The following is a 16,840-nucleotide window of genomic DNA, read 5'->3' as shown; positions in this document are numbered from 1 at the left end:
ATTCACATAGTTTGAGACATAATTCTTACCCTGCGTATGCACTGCTGTTTTCAAGCAAGCTATATTATTGGCGAGAACCAAAATTAACATAATAGAATTACGTATTAGCAAATTTAATGATTCATGATTTTCAGCTCAAGTGTGTATAGCCAAAAGGAAGACCAACAAAAACAATGTTATCAAGGCCAACAACATTGATTTATGTGGTCTGTATGGCAGTATTGCATCTCCGACTTTGTTTTTCTAATATTACAGTTAATCTTCAACCTTTCATTTACTAGACTCAGCAGTAACAATTATTTCGTACCCCACTTTATGTTCTACCTGCTACCAAACTTTGATAATGCTCAAGGAATTCACGTTCTAGAGTACCACTATAGTACTTGATACATGACCATGAAGTCAGCTCAATGCAACCACTCAATCAAGAGCCATTATTAAGCTTTTCAACTTGTCGTACAGTAATTTGGCGCTAGGAGGCGCTTTACATGTGAAATATGTGACGGTATCGTTACTGCCTGATTATCATTCTTATATATATATATATATATTCTTGCTCACGCTCACATGAAGTGATTTTCATATCCGTTCTCAAGGACATTCCCTTGGGAACGGCGAGAACATGCTAGTCCTTTTAAAGTGATTTGAACGAATCATATTCATTAGAGCTTCGAGGTGAATTATACTTCACCTCTTTTCACACCAGATTTAAAAATACAATTGTATAAGCATCTATTGTCTCAAGCTAGATCGTTGAGTATAATAGTCTTAATACAATAATTAAATTGACCCATTCACTGACATACTGTATTATATTATTTAAATTTTGTATTAGAATTTGTTCCCGATGAACAGATGGGAAAGCTGTCCTGAGCTTTGCCAGACGTAGCAACCAATCCACGTAAACTGGGTCGCAGTTTTGAAATAATCACACTATAGGAACAAACCAATCGAACCTCTTCACTACACAGTGCTATAGATTCACAGGGGAAAATAGTTATGGGTATGAATAAATTCCTGACCTGACCCATTAGAGAGTGCATTGTAAAATTTCATAGGACACTTTTTGCGTTTCTTGTTGTTTCTTATCCAGCACTGTTCATAAATATGTTACTGCGTATTGATTGATGAAAACATTAACAAGCGAAATATCACACGGCATTAATGACTAAGCATCAAGACAATATAAGATGATGATAAGATAAGATTAGATAGACTACATAACAAAAGATAACCTAACATAACATAACATAATATAACATGACATAACATAACATAACATAACATAAACATAACATAACATAACATAACATAACATAACATAACATAACATAATATGATGGAATAAAATGAAATAAGATGAGATGACAAGCCCGAGATAAAAATAAAATGACACAACATGAATTCAAAGCATTACACAGCAATTCTTAGTACAGTACTCTCCGCATAATCGGGTAGGCTCGGGCAGAGCGTTTCTTACCCGATTAAGCGGAGTACCCGATTAACAGAAGAAAACGTAACAAAAATATAAAAAAAAAAACCCAGAAGAACACGTCTCATTCACAGTTGACACATACAATGTGTGTATGTATATTGCATTGAACACTGCACCAAACATCTACACTGTATGCTTGAACACGCATGCTTGCACGGCACATTATAATACATACTGTACCTTACACTAATTGCTGAGTCACGAGCAATAATCTACACTCTTTTTACGGACAAATATGTCTTCAGAAAACTCATGTTTAATCACTCCCCAAATGATCGGTCTCCTTTGCGAATTAAGTAGAGAATGCGATTACCTGTTACACGTACATTAATATTTTCATGTTTAATGCGATTAGCCATGGAAAATTTGGCATTCATGGTTTCTTAAAGTGTTTTATCTGCGATAAAATGTGGGTAGGAAATTATATTAGAAGAACATTATTTACCCATTTATGCGGAGAGGCAACCCGATTATCAGGTAAAGCTAATGTGCATTGGAACTGATTTTGACATTACTACCCAATTAAACGGAGTACCCGTTTAAGCGATACCCGATTACGCGGAGAGTACTGTATATGTTATACATGCGGTATTTTCATTGCCCACCCAACAAAGCAGAGCTCTCCATCAACAAACATCCATGAAGCAACACAAAACATCAGTAAAAGTTCGGCACTTAATCAACTCTTGATCATTTAGTGAGCTTTTTTTCTCATTGATTGGCACAGAGTTTTGCCAACTCTTCGTGTAAACTGCAAATGAAGTCATGTCCTTCACAAGAATGTGAATTCTTGACGGCATTAAAAACTTCAACTAAGCTCGAATGCATTTTTGTTTCACTCTAATGCATTTTTGTTTCACTCTAATGCGCATGTACAGCATGCCGAATCCTCTATGCCACGGTTCATGACTAACCAAAGCTGCCATCCTATCAGTAGAATTCTTCGCTATAGAAATTAGGCGAGGAAATCCAGTCACCATGTTCACGTGTAATGTTCTTGTTGTTCTTGTTTTGATTTTATCACAATTTTGTAATATAGCATTGGGCGGGCCGTCTCGGGCTGCCCGAAGCTCACTAAATTTGGTTGTGAAGACGTAGACAAGGCACTCAACGTCACTGTGGATTTTACTTTGTATTGATTGCGACTTACTGAGTAATTACTGAAATCAAATATTCTTCTTATTGGACAATATCTTTGATATCCCTGATATCCCCCAATATCCCTGATGTTCATGATCTTAAACAGTCCTAAACTCACGCGGACATTCGACACACTGAATTTCATTATAAAGATCCCCGCATAATCATTGTTTTGTACAGGATTTTTTTTTCTTGAATATCGCATCAATTGTTGTGAGACTTTATCAGAATAATGTCATGAATGCTGCAGCATTTCTTTTCATATTCCAATAATGTAACAATGTACATTTCATCTTTATCACTGTGATCCCCCATCCCCTCATTAAGAATGCATGACCAGTCACACGCCCTCCACTGATTGCTGCTTGATTGATGTCTGCAACTTCTTGAAGTTAATTGCTCTTTTTGAGTATTGTCTTATTTTCATTGTTCACTTCCATTATTCTTAATTGTCCTATATTTCTCAAGATATTCACCGTCTCTTATGTGCACCCAAATGTTACATCTATATGTATAATATTCTGTTATTTTTTTTTTCAAAATCGAACCATTGCTTTGTACTCTCAACATTGCTATCAACTGTTCATCCGTCTTCAGCAGAAGGTTTATTTGTTCTCTTAATCTGTACTGTATACGCTGTATCCCCAAGTGTTTCCTCCTTATTTTCTATAATATCATGGTCAAGTTCTATCCGTGCTCCTTATGTCGATTTTCACACTCGGTTCATCAGTTGGATCTACGTTAAAGAGTTTGCTTTTATGTAGGTTCCATCATATTATTTTAGCATCTATACTTGGATTCAAACTTTCATAGATTGACCACCATGTTCTATATGTTTACAATAATTTATTGTCCATCCCAAGAGGATATTTTATATCATTTTATCTTGTTGTACGTGATGCATTTTTCATTAAAAAATACAAAACTAAATTGAAAGTGAAAGTGAATATCTCAAAAACGTTCATGTCTAGTCAATATTTACAAATCAAACCGATCATAATGCAGACATTCGTTTCAACCCTACGAAACCCCCAACAGACATCCATTTACATATCCAAAATCTATAGCTCACAGGTCAGTGAGGCATCACGAACCAGATACATGGAATGCTTTACTCGACTCCTTGAAAACACGAACATCACTGTTTTCCTTTAAAGCTACTTTAAAGAAATATCTCTTAACATAATACATAAGTATAGTAAAATACTATACAGATAGTTGATATAGTTTCGTTTATTTTTGGTCTGCTTTTGTTAGTATGATTGCATTGACATACCGAAGTATCGACACCAACACAATCACCTACTGCACACGCACAGCACTTACTCACATCTTCTTTTTCCCAACTAAAACTAAAACTAAAACGTAATATTGCAAAAAAAACCCCTAATACTTTTACTACATTCCCATTACATCAGCCCTGTCAAGCCATGCTTATGCTGAAGGTCTCCTGCTTTCTTGTTCAATTAAATGTACTTCCTTTTCTGTATCATAAGCAACTAAAATGCTTTGCAATGATTTTGTCGGGCAGGTAGTATAAACTGCACTTTTGTTTTGCTTCTTTGTCATTTGGTTATATTTGTTTGAATTTGTCACACCCATGTAATTTATTTTGATTTGATTCGAAAAGCAAGATAAATACGAACGAACGATTTTAATCGACCTGCATGGCCGACACACTCGCAGTAAAGCGCTCAACGGCCAGGTCAATTGATGACTGGAACTGATCTAAAAACTTTATTCCTAATGATGATGAACACAATGCAACTACCACGCAATGAAAAGAATGAAGAACAGATGAAAGTAATAATCACGTTACAAATCAAAACCTCCTTCTCCCCATCAATGTCTACAAAAAATTAAGATATATGTATCTGTGAATAAATAAATACATTGAAAGAACTGTTGTTAAGATGACATTCAAAATAAAGAATGAATATGAAAATATGAAATGTTATGACGCTTACAAACAATAACTATGACAAAAATGAAAACTTGAACATGTTTGCTAAATTGACTGCAGTACATGTTAAATTGGAAAATTGGAAATTGAAAATCTAAATGAAAGAGTACAGCATAATAGGAGATCACGTGACTACATCATTCTAAATTGAACGATTTGCGAAATTGTGCTTGGCTTACGAATTTCAGTTGAAAAAGTATAGATTAGTAAGGTTAAAGGAAATCCGAATGCTCTGAAATGAATTTGAATAAAAAGATCAAAAAATTGAAAGACCGAACATGTCATCTTAGGCTAAATTTTCCTTAATTGAATAAAGCAATAAGGAATTGGACTGAAAGAGGCGCGAAACTGGAAGGGAAAAAACAGTTTTAACAGACATGACACTTTGAATAAGAAAAAAAAAGTAATGTGTCGTAGTAAATTGGTACTTTGCTGCGGTATTTTATGCGTAAGTTAAATCAACTATTCAAAAGAACAAATTTTCCAAAATTCTCACTTAAGAAATAAACATCAATGGTGACTGTCACAAAATGTTGCTATGAAAATTTGTAGATCCTGTCACGAGTGCAGAAAGCTATTTCGCCACTTTGGAACTCCTGCAGAAAGCACCAGGCTTTGCCTTCCTGTGTACTTAAACAAAAATCCGTAATGAGATTCTCAACATGCTCCAAATCTTTTGTGTATCGATCGATACTGACAAGACCCTCCTCTCGTTCCACCCAGGCTACAATGACTGAATCATCTCGGCAAACAGCTGGGTAGGCAAATACACCTTCCTCCGTCAAGACATTCTCCTCCTTCCCTCTGCTATCTAGGCATACTACATGGTTATTATCTTTCAGTATCAGGTTTCCCGTAGTTTTGAAGCAGAAAATGTGCACAGGTGAATATTCATCACACTTTATGGTCCTGACTGGCTTACCACCTTGTGGAGTATATACGTGGATCATTTTAGACATCGATTGACACACGTAGATATTATCAAATCCATCCACAGTGAGACTTCCGATCCAAACGTCCTTTAGGAACTCAACATCGAGCCGCTCCCACTGTGGAGAGTAGAGTGAAATCTTGTTTAGCGAATCAAGTACGACACTTCGACCATCAGAAAGGAATCCGATTTTTCCAATCTGGACATCCTCCAGCACCGTCTCCTGTAACTCGCCACTAGAGGAGTAGAGACCAATTCCGCCTCGCTGCCATCCCACCGCCATTTCACCGTCTGGCCGAGAAGTCATACACCGTATTGTAGTGGGGAGCTTTTCGTCTGCGTCAAGTTGCCAAGAATATTCTTCTAATTCTCCAGGACAAAGTTCATTAACCTTTTCCTCCAACTCATCTAGACAAAGTTCATTGGCCTTCACGAGATCACGGAATGAAAACTCCTCAGCTCGTTCTGTTACACCTGTCGCTGATTGGTCGTCAGGATCATCTTCTTCCAGAATGCTCTCCAAGTTTTCGCACAGCGTCTCGTGTGCCAATATGGCGTCTTTCTCTTGCGGTACCTTCGTACCGTTAGCTATCAGCTCTTCCACTGCCTCTATGTGAGTGATTGTTTGGCGACTCTCTTCCGCCATGAATTGTACTTTTTTCTCGAATTTTTTAGACCATCGGTGGACTTGATATTTCAGCTTACTTTTCCTCTGTGATAATAGTTTCATGCATTCATCGTACGTCTCCTCGATGTCATCATTGAGCTTTCTCATCAAATCCGTTATTTTCTTACTTTGTGACTCTATCAACTGGATGTGTTTTTCAACGCTTTCTTTCTTCAGTGTTGCTTTTTCCTTCAAGTCTTTGATATTTTCCATTACCTCCTCCTCATGAATAGCTGCCTCTTTTATTTCATGCCCCTCTCGCGATTTCTCCAACATCCCGCATCGAAAGCAGACATACTCCCGACATCTGGGACAGTAATAGTCTTTAAGTTCGCTAGGGTGTTTCTTACACTTTTGTCGCCTCTTCAGCGAAACTTTTCCTGAGACCACCTCCTTTATTGTAACCACTGTATGGTTGGAGAACCGTGGCCAATTCGAATGTCGAACCTCACAGGGTTCACACATGTTATCCCCACAGTCCTGACAGTAGGACACGGCATGCGGCTTTTCGTCCGTCTCACAAACTGAGCATGTTGGACTCCTGGTTTTCACTTCGTCCACAAGAGAACTCACCGGTACGTTTGTTTGTAACTCACTCACATCTCCACTGGGCAGGGGCGTTTCCTTCCTGCATATGGGGCATTTTATGGTTTCTTGGTCGAGCTGAGTTTGAAACATACGTTCCAGGCAAACTTTACAGAAGGTATGAGAACATGACAGTGATTTTGGTTGGTTGAAAAGTGTCAGACAGATAGGACACTCAAGATTCTGGCTGCTGATTTGATGAGTCGTTGCCATGGTGTTTATCTGCATACAAGAAACAGTAACATGAACCGTGAAACGTGATATTGCGAACATACAACCTAAGTCAAAATAAGAAAGGAGTGTAAATCTAAAAGGACTTGACGCAAGATGTTTCTCCTTAACGTAAAAAGCAGAAGATGCAGTTAAATCATTCCTGTGACCAGTGTGGGATACAGTACACTGCATTTCTTTGCTCTTGCCTTTCTAGAATTTTGTGAATAGAGCAAACTGATTTGTAGGTAAGTGGTTTCGTTTTTTCTTTTTCTATTTTTTTTTTTTGGGGGGGGGGGGGAGGGGTCGGGCAATCAGTAAAAATTTGGGTTACGTTTGTGAAAATCTTCAACCAGTGGAGTTTAATGCAGTTTTGTGCTTTGAGACTTGATACGGGTTACTTGAATAAAAAAAAAAAAACAAAAAAAAAAAACATTTAGGTAAGTGGTTGAGGCAACGTCTGGACTTGAAACTGGGGCATAATCAGGACCGTTAAAAAAATGTTGCGATTTTAGAGCCCAATTTTACGCGATGTTCGGGTTGGTGTGAATAGAAAAAAGCAAAGAATGGTAGCAATTTCTTCAAAATCAGAAGTGACATTTTGCTGAAATTTTCGTATTTTCTATGTGTCTCAATTCAGTGACATTAGTCGTAATCCCATATTCATAATGGCAGAGGAGATTATCAGCACCGCACAAATCACCAATTAGTATGATTACAAAATTTCTTCTTTTTTTTTTTAGTTTATTGACTTGCTACTTTTTACCCTTGCATCAAATCAGTCCAGTCGTCCAATAACGTACCAATGGTGAAATTGAAAGGGTTTGAAACAGAAATGTAAATGATTAATATGATTTGAGTAAATGCAGCAATATGAATAGAACACATCATTGAAACTTTTCGGATTATTGGACATTCCTTTGGAAAGTTATGAATTCTTAAGATTTCGGTGTCGCTATCGCTGGATGAGAACATTACAATATTTTCTGAAGTCAGGCATGAAAACCAATATGAAGAAAAAAAAAACGAAGAAATGAAACATATCTTCGCTTTTCTAGCATGATATTAGACAACTTGACTTACTTGTTTCAGAAAGCAGGTGGAATAATACCCTAAAACGTACTTTAGCAACAAGTCGAGGTAATGTTTACTTTTCACCCCCCCAAAAAAATAACTATTCTCAGTTAGGAGACAAGAGATATAAGGACCTAAACCACCACCATCATCACCATCATAAAAATACAAGAACATTATGATTGACAACACTACTAGCTATATGAGAAACCCACAGGGACAGTTGTGAGGTGATGGCATTGTCGCCTATTAATTTGCATGTATTGATTTGATTTGATTTTTGCATTCCTTTGTCATTAAAGAATGAAGCGAAAAGCCATTTGAACAAAGTTATAAATATCTCAAAAGCCGAGAATGAATGTTTTTTTTTTCTTCTAAATACGAATTAAAGAAAGCAGGTGTCATTTACGCATTAAGAAAATAAACAACTAAATTTCCTGTACTGCTATTGAAGAGACAGTCGCTTTTCAGTGGTGTGAGTGAGTGAAAGTACGTCATTTCATGCAGTTCCTTTTTTTTTATCAAACAAAACCAAAAGTAACTTCTTACTGATAAAGATATTGAAATCCCGGTAGGATTGAATACGTGTCAAGACAGACGAGGGAGGTTGAATGCTAAGCATGTTTAGTAATCGTTTGCATATTTCTAAACACACTTTGACAACTTAACAACCCGGTGAGACTGTTAGAATTCTTGTACTTACCATCAGTGACCATGACAGTGTGTGGCTTACTTCCGGATTCAATATTTCTGATATATCTTTGCACCCGACTAGTGTGAATTCATGCAGAAGAGACCACAACCAGATGCCTGTTGAGGACCAAACATGACATGAACAGAGTAAATTTATGAAAGGGGGTTACTAAACGAAACACTCACAACTTGGTGGGTAGCATACGCAGCTAATGCTATTAAAGGAAGAATGTTTCACTTGACAGTCGTCTCCTTCAAAGTCAAAGTGACGGGTTTCCCCCTCTAAGTAACAGGGAATTAATGTTGTCTCGAATACAATGTGTCTAGACAAGCCAGACGACGGTATTCTCTGAATAGAAATGCATTATTATACAAAGTATCATATAGAAGGACAATAAAAGGAAGCTGAACCCCACGAAGATTTTTTTTTTTTTCGGGTAGGGGGTCTGACAAAATAAATGAACAATACCTAAGCTAATGTCTCACTGTTGAAATGCCACGTATAACTCAGTTCTATGATCAGCCGCTCCAAATTTGCAACCTGTACTTTGAACATGACATGACTTTACAGATAATATTCTTCTTACAATACGCGCCAATGCTAGTTTTTCTCTCTTGGAGAACCTGCAACTCTCCTTTGCAATCATTATGATAATTATATCAGATTCAGATTCATCTCTAATGATCTATGATAGGGCATGAAAACGCAATACAGACACATCTCACATTACAGTTACTAGTTTCCATGGCAGTTACAATAAACGTCATGAACATGACATAAAACTGTCCCAATGATTAAGGTGCCACCGATGTGTCACATTACTCCCCAAACAAGTTCACTGTACATCCTAACAAAAACAACAACAACAACAACAACAACAACCAAATTATATCAGAATGTACATACATTCATTAAGTCCTTTATCTCGCCATGTGTATGAATACCCGAGCCCGGCCTTTTCACTCATTGTAAACGGGGTCTATATGTTTGGAAGAGCTATCAAGGCGACACCTTCACCACCACATTCCAAACACTTCTTATTCAGTTCTTATTTGAATCATCTGTACTTCCAAATTGTTCAAATGTTGAATTGATAAATGTATCATCTTGTATACTATATGTTCATCCTTTTAATAACGGAAGTAAAAAAAAAATGAACTGAACTGAAACTAAATTGAACGCGGCATTTCAAAGTTTTTATTTCATTTTTTTTAAATGAAAACAACAATTACAGAGCAATTTGACTGTACTTCTAACTTCCCTCAGAATAAAGCAAATCGGAAAAAGTATAAAGAAATATTCCATACAGATCAACACCAAAATTAGCCACTTTAAAATATGGCATCTGTTGTTATTTTATTAAATGCTCAAATATCATAAAAAAATCTTTAGGATCCAATTAACAATGTATGGACCGAGCTGGAAAGAACACAGGATCCCACATTGCGTTCACAATGTGTTCCCATAGTCGACTATGTGAAAATGCTGAAATACTGATGATGACGACTGTGTGAAAATTTCACTTGTGTCCACTATGTGTCGACAGATCCAATTTAAAACGCTAGAAATTAACAGTATGAAGAGATTTAGCTTGTGTCCACTATGTGTCGATATTGTGTTTCACATTGTGTTTCACACTATGGGACACTGTATTCCTTCCAGCAGAGGATCGTCTGCATTTCATATTAGGCTATGACACACACACACACTAAGACTTGCAGCAGTAAGTCCCCAAAAAATTACAATCAGATTTTCGCATTGATAACACCCAATATGATTAATTCTTTTAAATGCTACTTCAGGGTCTTAAAATATAACATTTTAGCTCTATTTTTGCAGAAAACCCCATTCAATTTGGTTAAGCGGTCACAGAGAAATGTGGATTGTTGTAAAGCATGTCATGAGTCTGATTCTTCCAATTTTAGCAATTCAATGCTAGTGTGTATGAATAATAGACAGAATTTGGACAGAAGAGATTCCCGACATCTTTTACAAAATTCCTCACTTCTCTTTGACCACTGAAGCAAATCGAATGGGTTTTTTTTTTTGTGTGTGTGAGATGTGGGCAATGAGTTGCAGTTTCATACCCTGAATTTGTATTTAGATTGATGCAATATTTTTAAAGATATCGTTGCGGATGGCCCCGTTGTAATTTTTTTTTGGGACATACTGTAGAACATAAACCCCTCAGAAAAGTTTGGAAATCTGAGTTTGATCAATTATTCCTCATTTTTTCTAAGAAATAATTTACTTGTGTTTAGTACCACACAAATATTTTTTAATTTTCTTTAAAATGATACCATACTTGTTATGATTATCGTATACATGGAGGTGCAGTGCTTACAAATATGAGGTAAAGTCAAAATTCAAAAGCTGCAAAATGGCCCAATTTTTGACGTCGCTAATGGAGTTTCCTTGTTATAAGTGAGTTCCCCATTGTTTCTTTGGTGTTCATTTACTGTAGCATTAGCATTTTTATGGAGTGAAACATGTATGCGTTCAGCCAAACAGATAAACAAACACACACACACACACACACACACACACACACAAACGATCATGACTCAAACCATTTTATCTCACAGAACCTCGCCACATTAACCATAACAAAGACATAAAGAAGCGAAATGGCATGGTCTTGTTTTTATTGGAGTTTCATCTTTATTTGTCTTCATTTTGTCGTTATTTTGTCTTTACTTTATGTTAACTTTGTCTTTATATTGTCAATGAACATGATCGGGGCTCAGTATCTGGTGGACGACCCAAGTGCTTGCACCACCGCCTGGCACCGTGTCCTCAAGCTGTTGATTAGCTTCGTGATTCGCTGCTGAGGAATGGCGTTCCACTCAACAACCTGTACCTGACGGAGTCCTACCAATGTCGTTGCATTTGTGACCCTCTTACCCACAGCTTGGTCAAGTTGATCCCAAAGATGTTCTATGGGTTGAGGTCGGGGCTGCATGCGGGCCAATCCATTCTAGTGATGCCCTCTCTCTCGAGAAAGTTGCGCACAAGTCTTCCCCTATGTGGTCTTGCGTTGTCATCTTCTTGAAGCATCTCAGCTTCAATTTGCCCTATGTCGCGGGCTTTTGAACATTGCTTACACATGGCATGATGTACACCCATAAAACTTGATGAGCTATCAAAATTGCGTGGCATGGCACCACTGAAAACTTGAATGTGAAGTTAAGATGTCTATTAAAATATGCCTTCATGGCTGACCAGTTGAGAAAAAAAGACATAACACAAAAGAACATGTTCTCTAAATTACTCTTCACGACCATTCTCATTCATAAGGACCGTTCTTGTTCATATTGCAACTTTTTGATGAAGACCTTATCAGACACTTTTGAGTACAACTCTTTACTTGATGGCACAATCACAATGAGTAGGATATCATTTTAAAGAAAATGTGATAATCTTTCCATTGACACCAAACATTATTGTATAGTGATTACTAACTGGAGAAATTTACAACTGAAGTCAGATTTCCATTTTTTAGGAGTTTATATATGAATATGAATACATACATATATATATATAAGTATATTATTATTGTATTCTGTTATGTAACTACGGATTCACTGATGACATAGTCATTATAGACTCACGCTAGTTTAGGGGGAGGTGCTCATAATCAATTGAGATATTATCACCCAGAATATGTATGCTATCTGCCACGTTTAGTGAATATCGTTGTGGGGTTTTCAGGAACATGAAAACGGTAAATATTCATGGGCAGTTTTGATACAGATCGGCTTTATCTACCATCAGTATACGTAATACCGTCGAAGTAAATGATTTTTACATTTCCCGGGAGTCGTTTGTCCTCTTCCCATTGATGAAATTTTCGAGGGTTGTACAATTTCCGGCTAGACGTTTGTACTCTTCCCAGTGACGTTTATACATTTTCCGGCGTGTGTACAAATCCAGGCTCCATGGTACACCTTTGAGGAAGATAACTAGATGTATCTTTACCAATCCAATCATTCTTGTTTTACTCGTTTAGTCAAAATAAAATATTATCCATTTCGCTCATTCAACTTTTAACTGTGATGACAATTGTCTACTTAACTATTTTACTCCAATTTCTATCTACCCATTGGGGCCCCCAGCAACGGATGTAGAATCCAGCTACTCCTTTTACATGTTGTAATACGTGTACCCAATTTGCATGCAGTATAGGTCATGATAGGTCGGGCAAGGGCGAAATCAAAGAAGCTTAGTAAAATAGTCTACCCCAGCTGGATTCGATACTTCCAGGACAGGTGGATCGTAAAGCTGGCTATGATGTCATATGGCACGTATCGCAGCAAGACAACCACGTTTTCAAATGAAAATAAGATGTGTAAATATCTGTGCTTTCGGTAGACCATTACATTGATCGGGACACCAGTTTTATAGTCTTCTATCATGTCTATGCACAGCCAGAGTTTTATCCTTACTTTCCCTGAATCTGTGTATTAGATATATTGGTTAACACAAGGTGTAGGTATGTGTTATTGTTGTCAATGTGTGTACAATGAGAAGAGGATATTGCTCAGGTTCCGGCAGGGCTCATAATGAAAACTATTACGAGCCAGGAAATGCATTCTCTGTGTGGAATATATGTGATCTTTACACCGAACGTTTGATATAAAGACCTTCTACGTACATGCTGTAAATACCCTGTAGAGATTTGTTGAGTTTTCGAACTTTTGCCAAATGCGAACAAATAACCATCATTTTTTATGAATTGAAATTCTCACTCTCAACGTAACAAATTAATATAATTATTGATAGATTACATAGTTGGGTGAAAAAAAAAGACTATTTGGGTTTGCTGTTGCCATGGACTTTCTTCTTTCCTCCCCGAGAATGGGCACAGTTTGTAGAATAATATACGTAAATTTTACGCTTCCATTTCATTTAATCTATTTTCCAAATCCAAAATGATAGAGAATTATGACAAAAGTTACAAAAATCATTTGAAACGCATATTGGGTCATACAGTAAAGTAACTACTGATATGAACATGAAACAAACAACCATAGGAGCAATACGCCTATATTAAACTAAAGTGCTTTATACACGTACTTTACAATACAACTGTAAGAAAATTTTGGTTTTCTTGAAATCAATTAGAATTTAAGTGTACGCCTACTTAATTGCATGGAATGTGGAGGGAACTTAAAAAAAAACAATAAAAACTATTTAAAACAAACTGAGTATAATAAATTCTTCGAGTTGTTGTGAAAACTATAGAATAAAAAACATTTATATACTTGAACCGTTTCTAAAGAGAGAAGAGAAAGAGGTCCAATTAATTTCATTAAGGCAAATGACAAACACACACACACACACACACACACACACACAATCGCGCGCGTGAACACAGAATGATACAAAAACATCCATGCACATACCTGGAGAAATAAAGTAAAAAACGCAGGACAAATGGGTCATGACTTGTGACGAGGCAAATAACCGAGTACGTGGAATTTAACTACTCAGTACTGTACAGATTGTCTGTATATCAAAATGAAATAAATCATACAGATGATCACTAGACTTGAAAGCAAGGTGCTCCGTTGCGTTTGGTGTTTCAATAATGGCTGATTAAAGATTCTTTCAACTAGAACTTATCTATTTATTTCAGCTACATAGTTAAATAAAATCTGGTTTAAGGAATGTGTGATTATTCAACATCACATTTTGTTGTTGTTGTTGCGTTATAAAATCTTTAAATATGTTATTTTGATTTTTGGGGGGTGATTCGTGTTGAGCTGTCGTCTTACACTGTTAGGGCGTATAACAAATATGTGAGAGTGTAATGTGTTTTGGCAGAGGCACACCCAGTTGCAACAGCAACATTTCAAATTCCTATATTCCATGTAACAGAGATATTTTATTTATTGTTTGTCGTCTCTCTGGATCTTATTCTATTCTAATTTCAGTTCACAAAAAGTGTTTTTGCGTTGAAAAGGTCCGTTTTATGGGTAGATGGATACAGTTGGACTATTCTATTGTCCCATGTCTTACGTGTACTCAATTGTTAAGAACAAACTTAAGTTAAATACCGACAATGAAAGATTTATGAAGGTTGTATGCATGATTTGACCGAGTTATTTCTGGTATATATCAGCAGTCTTGAGAATTTCAATCTGAATGAACAAATCGTTAGTGTGTGCATAAGTGGTAGGATGGTTTATTATTCTACGAAAGCATACGAAGGGCCTGTGGAGTATTGTTAATGAAACACTTCCCCATGCCATAAAATACTATAATCCAAATATCATTATTAAGAGATTATCGAAGATTACAGCATCAATAAGTTTTTGCTCGTTAAACATTATTTGAGTTTGAATATTTTTCCTATATTACGTGAGATCGTTTTGCAAGTTTTGTCAATATGAACATTCCAGGGAAGTTTATTGTTTAAAAAAAAGGCATCAAATAAAATAAAATATGTTTTTAAATATATAGGATTGTAATCTAATATTGGGTAGGGAAAATCAGTTAAGGTTTCACCAAGAGCTATGTAATTAGTTTATTTCAAATTATGAGATAACCTGTTAGCTTCCATTCCACATGAGGAATTCATTCAATTCGGTAAAATGTTCATAGGTGTATGGTATATGAGATATGTATGGTACCAAAGAGATTATTTTTTTTATATAAAAATATATGTAACCTCATTTGGCCACTACTATATTCCTCATGTGCATCAACGACATTCAAATGTCCTCAAACATATTGCAGTTTATACCATGAGATCCCTTAGACAATATATCGTGTGTTCTGTATAAATTCAATGAATTTATCAAAATTCCATTTCGATGGTCGATATGATTAGACCCATGGTTATATTTCTACCTTAAGGAATATACAATTCTACAAAAATAAATTCTACAGTGCAATTTTTAATAGATATAAGTTTGGGATATTTCATGCAAGGCGCCGTCCTTTTTTTTAATAGATTGATGATCTAGTAGTGAATACAAAATACTGATGGGCGAGACAGAAAACCAGGTTTTATTGACAGCAATTAAAGGAGCTTTGGAGAAGATTAACGTCCTCAAGAAAAAAAAACAAAGCAAAACGTGTTTAAGAGAAGAAAACAACTCATCATATTCCTTTTCAAATTAATACAAGACATGATTTTTTGGGGTGTGTGTGTGAAATAAGTTGAAGGTTTTCAATCAAATAGTAGGGTCATCGATAGAATTAGATTTCATTTATTGAATATTGTTATTCATTTCATCATTAACTATTTAATCATGCAAACCCGTTTGAACAGTTATCAAACTTAGTCACATGAACAACAGAATTGTAAACGAGGTAGAAAAGATGATTGTCGTTCATCCAGGTGAGTACGTTAACTGTGATGTTATAGTGTTTTTTTTTATTATTTCATTTCTTAGATAGATCGTCACAATTATAGGTCCAATAAACTGCACATATGCAGCTAAATAAAAACGGTGGACTTCCTGCAAACTACGCCGAGATTCACCGATCCAAGCCGAACGGAAAACACCACAGAATTTCTACAACTGGACGAATGTGACCTCCACAATGCTCTGTAATGCGGGTACACTTCGATATTCCAAAGACTCGTTTTCGTTGTTGGTTGGTCCGAAACTGACATAAGGTTCGTATTTCTTTCCGTAGGTTCGTTGATTCGAAAACAGTGGCGTATCTAGGGAAAACGGCGCCCGGGGCAAGCACGAAAATTGCGCCCCTAATTTCTGAAAAAGTGTTCAACCCCAGCCCCATCCCGGTAGGGACTTTAAACAAAGTCCACATGATGCTTTTTCAAGCACTTAAAAGGGATCTTTTGAGGGTGATTTAAATGTAATGAATTTTGATAGATAGTGGCGAGCGAGCGCAGCGAGCGAGCCGAAAATTTTTGTATTTCAGCTTACAAAACATGGAATTCTTGTCATTTTTTGCTTACCAAATCTTACAATTCTAATCATGATATGGTGACAGCCTTATAGATATCGACTTATACAAAAAAAAAAACTGAGGACTTTAAGAAATACTCTAAATTAGTGCGCGCGAGTGAGCCGAAATTTGTAAATGTCCTCGTCATCATCACG

The sequence above is a fragment of the Diadema setosum genome, chromosome 10 (genome assembly GCF_964275005.1).
Source record: "Diadema setosum chromosome 10, eeDiaSeto1, whole genome shotgun sequence".
NCBI lineage: Eukaryota > Metazoa > Echinodermata > Echinoidea > Diadematoida > Diadematidae > Diadema > Diadema setosum.
Note: the sequence above shows the minus strand (reverse complement) of the source record.